General features: G+C 58.0%; 1 long non-coding RNA gene across 1 annotated transcript; it reads left to right on the top strand.

Moving 5' to 3' along the window:
- Positions 1 to 4,543: 4,543 nt before the first annotated feature.
- Positions 4,544 to 5,809, top strand: LOC123025914. The gene is made up of 2 exons (XR_006415212.1): positions 4,544 to 4,682; positions 5,574 to 5,809. It is a non-coding gene; the product is annotated as an uncharacterized LOC123025914 (long non-coding RNA).
- Positions 5,810 to 6,027: the final 218 nt, after the last annotated feature.

Below are 6,027 nucleotides of genomic sequence, written 5' to 3'. Positions count from 1 at the left end.
GCTTGTTTCTCCCCACCCGCTTGACTTCCAGTGTCTTGGTGGGGAGAGGGGACAGAGGGGCACTTGCCCCTCTTCTAGCGCGAGAAACAGCTAACCCAGAGAAGAACCAGCCGTCGACGCAGCCTGGTTGCCGGTTACACACACGTGTGGGCTTTGCTCATGGACACGGCCCCCGTGGGAGGCGGAAGCCACGGGGTCTGATGCTTTTGCGAAAGAGGCTTGGCAGAAGCACCGGTCGCTCACTGTGACGCTGACGAAGCAGCCTGCCCCCTGGGGACAGACAAGGGGCTGGACGTGCCCTCCCGCAGCCCCAGGAAGCATCTGAGCGGCCGCTGCAGGCAACGCGCTCGTCTCCCGATCCAGCAGCGCCCTTCCTTTCCTTGCCAGGGCTCCAAGCGTCTCCGGAGCTTGGCCCGTCTGGGGGATCTGGACAGGGGCGCTGGCCTTTTCCTTCCCTCACGCCAGCCGCCGAGGCCACCTGGTCTACTGGCCAGCTCCCAGTTTACGCTATTCCAGGCCAGCTCTGGCCCCAATCTGTAGCATTCCCGTTATGCCACAGAGTAAATATTTCGGGCTGTCACGTTTTTGGCTGGAGCGGCTCCCTGGCGACTTTCGCAAAAGCTTCCTGTTTGTTACCATGGCAGCGTGAAAAGGGAGCGCTGGGACCCTGTGAAGACGCAAGCGACTCTGGGGACCAGCAGGAGCCGTTGTGGGACACCTCGGCCAGCACTGAGCGGTGCCCTGAGAACCGCCGACAGAGGGCCGAGTTTAGCGAGGGGCAAGTGGGAACCGTGGGGCAGGGAGAACGATGGAGGGCGGCTGTCAGAACAGCCCATGGCAAGGTTCCCCGGGCGCAGCAATCTAAGGAAACCAGTCCTGGCCTACCTTACAGGGTCGTCATAAGCGCAATTGAAATGATGTCTCTGCAGTGCTTTGAACATTCTGACGGGTGGAAACGAGGAACTGGAACTGGAGAAAAGATGCGGGGAGACTCTTGCCATTTCCACCTCTCCGCAGAGGAATCCCTGCCAGTAGCAAAGGGTTCTGGGGCACATGCGAGGGAGCGCACGCGGAGGGACACGTGAATTGGGAACACGGCCTACAACATAGCCAGCATCCACGATCACCTGCAGCTGTGAAGGACCCCAGCAGACAAGCTGACTTGCAGCCGTGTTTCCCCACCATCCTCGGCGGCCTGCGAGCCGCGGCGTGAGAGGGGCTGGCCAGAGACACGGCAGCAACGTCCATGGACATGCAGGAAGGAGGAGGGAGGATTAATGGATTAGGCAAGCAGGCGTGGGTGGGTGGGCGGGTGGGGAGAGCCTGGGGAAAGCGGAGAAACGGGGGGACCGGGCGCTTGGAAAGGCCCCAGGAGCGCCGAGGTTCCCGGCCTGGCCCTGGAAGCCTCACCCTCCCCAGCGTGGCCGCTCGGCACGGTGTGGCTTCTCGCAGGCGACGGATGGAGCCCTTGGCGGTCCTTCCCGGCCCCCGCACAGGACGCTCTGCAGACGGAGCACGCGGAGGTCACCGGCTTCGCACTCGTGCCAAAGGGCTGGCTAGAACGGGAGAGTCTGTTCCCTTCCCAAATTCTTCGGGCAGCCCGGGAGGCGCTGGACGGTCGACCCGGCACCGCCGGTGGCTTCTGTGAGTGAGTGCCCGGTCAGGTACGCTCAGCACCGCTCGGCCAACTGCAGGATGATGGGACGAGTTGCAGGCCAACATTTCTGGGGCACACCACTTTGGGGAAACGTGATCTGTGCTGAAGGCAAGTTTCCAAAGGTATCAAAAGGACACTTTAAGGTAGCAGCACGGAAAGTGTTGCCCTCAAGACTTTGGCCTTTGGAGCCCATGCTGGGGGCACACGGGGGATTCATGCTTACACACCTAAAGGACCACACGTTGTCCAACAGCCCATTAAAGGGCAGCCCTTCAGCGAAGCAGAGCAGGAAAGACACTCACCCCAGGCTAATGCTACGCAGGAGCAGAGATCACAATCTAATCACTACAGCCTAAGTCCTATTGCGCTGCAATGCACTCTGGACATGCTCAGGGGCGGCCTTCTTTTCTCTTCCTGTTCCAGTTTTCAAACGGGTCTTGGTGAGCCCGGGCTCCCTGGGGTTTCTCCAACCATGGGGGAGAGGGAGGGGGTGCAGCTGCCCTCAGAAGCCTTTCACCCTCCTTCGGCACACTGCACTCGCTTGGCCGGGGAGGCCTCGGCTCCTGCGGATCCTGCCAATATCCCAACTTGTAAACACACTCGGGGAGTTTCCTTCCGTTGCCAGGGGCTGGATCTGAGCTCCGGCATCCGAACTGTAAACAGAAGCTTGGCTGGGAAGCGCTTGGGGAATGTAGAAGCTTTTTCTGGGGAGGTTTGTGGTAAACAGGGAGACAGGGAGCAGAGCTAAAAACAGCTCTTTGCGAGACTGCGATCCAGTCACCCCGTGAGTCGTGGGGCATCGAGAAGGAAGCTGCAGGGCAGCGCTCCCAAAGGAGGCAGGTTCGGACAGGGTCTGGCTCACCTCCACCTGCCATCCCTCTTGAACGGGGCGAACGACTTATATTAGTAAATGACATTTAATTCTGCAAGGAGAGGCACACACTCCCTAGCTCCTACTGGGAGTCTCCCCTCCCTACTGCCTGCCAGAGTGGCCAAGTGTCCTTTTTATGGAGAACCATCCTCTGTTGGAAGGGTTGTCCAGGCCACGTCCGATCTAAAAAGAAAGAACCATAAAAACGGTTGCCCAGCCAAGGTGATCACCTGGACAGCCGGCAGAACAGCCGAACACACGCCTGGTCAGGGTCTTCCACATGATGGCAAAATGGCTGGCAAGATTTCTTCTTCTCGTTATAAAGGCTTCCTTCTCTGTTTGCATCTGTCAGACAAGCTGGACACAAATCAGAGTCCCCTTTTGGGATGGGATGCATTTCCTCTTTTGGAGGATTTGTGTGTGGCCAGCTTGTGCCCCCTCCCACAGCCAAAACACAGCCCGATTGAAACGAGTGAAAAGGGCAACGGATGATCCCCAAGCTCATCTGAAGGAACAACTCCCCTTCGCCACTCTGGCCTCAGCAGTGACCCTGAATGGAGAGGCACAATTCTTGCTTTGCGCCCGGGACGGGGGCGGCGGGGGGGGGGTGTGAGAAGCACTCGGAATAAATAGCTCTTTAAAGCAACACGTGGGGTTTTGGCGTGTTTTGTTTTCAAAGAAAAGAAAAGCAATCCAGCTTTTCCGCTCCCTGCAAGAGCATTTCCTGGCACGATTGTGGGACCGGTAGGCAGTGCTCTCGGAAGCGGGAGACGTTTCTAGTCACATCTGGAGCTTAGAAGAAAGAGGCAGGCATGCGGCCGTTCGTCTATCGTAAAGGGGATACTCAGCATCGCACTGCATCGTAAGCTGTTGCGAAACATATATATCCCTGCAAAAATAAACAGCCTCTCCAGTTATTTCTGTTGCTCCTTCTGTCTCCGCAGCCAAGATGCTAAAATGGGGTCATTCGTATCCCTGGCCCTGTCGAGACATGATTGGATAAGAGGCGGATGGAGAAAATCGCACGCTATTTTGTCCGCGCTCCCATTTCCAACACTCTTGGAAATGAGCCGTTCTCAAGTATCAGAATAACTCACAAGCCCAACGTGAGCACATCCAGTGACACTGCGGCAGAAAGAGCCAAGACTAAGGGTATCAGAAAAGCCCTGCCGGACCAGAACCAAGGTACATCCAGTCCAGCTGTCCATTCACACGGCGGCAAACCAGCTGCCCAAAGCATCCCTCAAGCAGGACAGGCGCAAGGCCCAAGCTCCTCAGCAGCTGGTGAAGGAGGTGGCCCATCGCCTCCCCCCTCAAGAATCTGCCCAGACTCCTCTGAAAGCCATCCAGATTGGCAGCCAACACCATGCCTGCCGCAAGCTCCACAAGTTGACTCTAAGCTGCCTGAAGAAACATTTCCTTTATCTGTCCTGCACCTCCTACCCTATTCAACCTTTTCTTAAGAAAGCAAGCAATGTCCAAATCAAGGCATGCCTGCATTTGTGGAGGCTTGCTACATCGCAAACACTTCCACAGCGTAAAAGATAAAATGCGCTTGACCCGCAGTCTGTCACCGAACCAGCCGCCCCCCGGGGAAGGGCTCGGCACGGCCCCTTCCCTTCGCACAGCTAGATCATTTCAGCATCCCCAGCTCCTCACGGCTGCCCCAGACCACGAGGCGCATCCCGAAAGAGGGAGGATGAGCAAAGAAAGCCGTCTGAAGTGATGCTGACTTCGCTTTGAGCAGGGAATGCGGGGCAGGGCGGGCAAGCGGGGGTCTTCCAGATATCACACAGGCTCAGCCGACAATTCATGCGCTCCTCCGAAGGGACCTGGATCTGTGGCCACACGCTCTGCCTGCACTGAAGAGGCCTCCCCAAGGGACGGGACTTGGGTCGCCTGCACTGCGCCAAGACTCTTCTGCAGCACGCTCCTCTCCCATCGGCGCTTGCGCCGGCGAGGGAAGCTCCGCGCCTGTATGCGTGTGTGCGCACACATGTGCCCGGGCAGCTCTCTGGCACCACCCAGCACGGCCCGCGGCTGCTCCATCGCCACTCTGCGGAAGTCTCACTGCCTTCGGTGCCATAGCGGGCGGCGAGAAGGGATAAGAGCTGCAGAACGTCCCAGCCGTTTGGAGAAGGGCTGAATGCGGCGGTAAGAGCGGCTCTGCCCGTCCCAGAGCGGAGCACCGAGTGCAGCTTGCCCCGAATCCGCCCCGGGGGTCCCTCTGACACAGCGCTGGTGGCGCCGGCTGGCAGGGCGGCCCTGCGGGGCTGGGCTCGGGCGCCTTTCCTAGCTGCTCCTGCGGATGCCTGTCCCCGGGACTCTCTGGGTGCAAAGCAGGGGTGCTGCCACAGGGAGGGTTCCCCAGCGACTGGACTCTGGGGGGGACTGTGGCGGAAATGGGGTTCGACACTGTCCCCCAAATCTGACCCGAGCACCTGCTATTTTCATTTATGGGTGCGGGGAGGGGAAAGGACGGTTGGGAAAGAGGCCGCAGAGAAGCTCGGCTTGCACAGGCACAATGCACCAAAACAGCACAGGGGCCGGTTGGAAGTGGGGGTGAGGGAGGGCCCCCAGGTGGCAGATAAATATATATTTCCGGAAAGAGATTAAAAAAGGAGAAATGGTCGCATCGTGGCGAGAGGAAATGACACAGCTTTGTGGCCTGTTCCCTAGCCCCTGCGCCATCCTGGGGCAGGAAGTGACACCAGCGCAACATGGCGGGGGGAGTTCCTGTGAGCCTGACTCGAGGGCCGAAGGCAGCTGCGAACGGGCCTCTGGCTGCGGAGCAACACAAAGCGACACACTGACGCAAACAGGCGCCGCCCCCCCCCCCCCCCCCGGGGATTGTTTGGGCTGGTTTTGAATCATTTCCAGGCGTAAATGGGCTGAGTTCATCCAAGCATGTGCAGAATGCCCCCTCTGGCGGGGGGGGAGCAAAGTGCCCCCAAATGGACCGCCTTTGTGAAGCGAGGCTGCCTCTACTGCTGCTTTTATGTGCCGCGGACTAAAATGGCGCTTTTGCTTTTTGTTTCTCTTCAGGCACCGCTTTCTTGAAAAGTAGGAGGGCATGGTGTCTCTGACCATGCATGGAGTGCCTTTGAAAAGCAGCATACTTGGGTGAACTCTAGCAAGGCTGTTTGAGCACCTGAAAGGCCAAACCTGAGGAAGTTTAACCCCTATGCGGTCCCTCTTAAAAAGGCACTCTGGGAATAAATTGGGAAAACAAAACAAAACAAAATAAATTGGGAAACACACTGCTGCTTATCAGCAACTGACTTGAAGCAGCTGCCTCTTTGTACCTGATGGCAGAGCCGGCCCTGATTTCCTTCACATCCCCAGTGAAAGCGTTGCGCTCACAGGAGAGCTCCTTCTCCTGAATCTGGGACACGGCGAAAGGCCTGAAAAAAGCAGAAATGTGAAACTGATTCTCTTCCAAGGATGGGGCAAGCTCTCTTCCAACAAAAGGTCCTTCTGGGACCCTGCAGGGCCTTCT

Source organism: Varanus komodoensis, unplaced genomic scaffold (genome assembly GCF_004798865.1).
Source record: "Varanus komodoensis strain SLA01 unplaced genomic scaffold, ASM479886v1 scaffold29_1, whole genome shotgun sequence".
Lineage (NCBI taxonomy): Eukaryota > Metazoa > Chordata > Lepidosauria > Squamata > Varanidae > Varanus > Varanus komodoensis.
The sequence above is the reverse complement of the archived record's forward strand: the minus strand, read 5'-3'. Positions and strand labels throughout refer to the sequence as shown.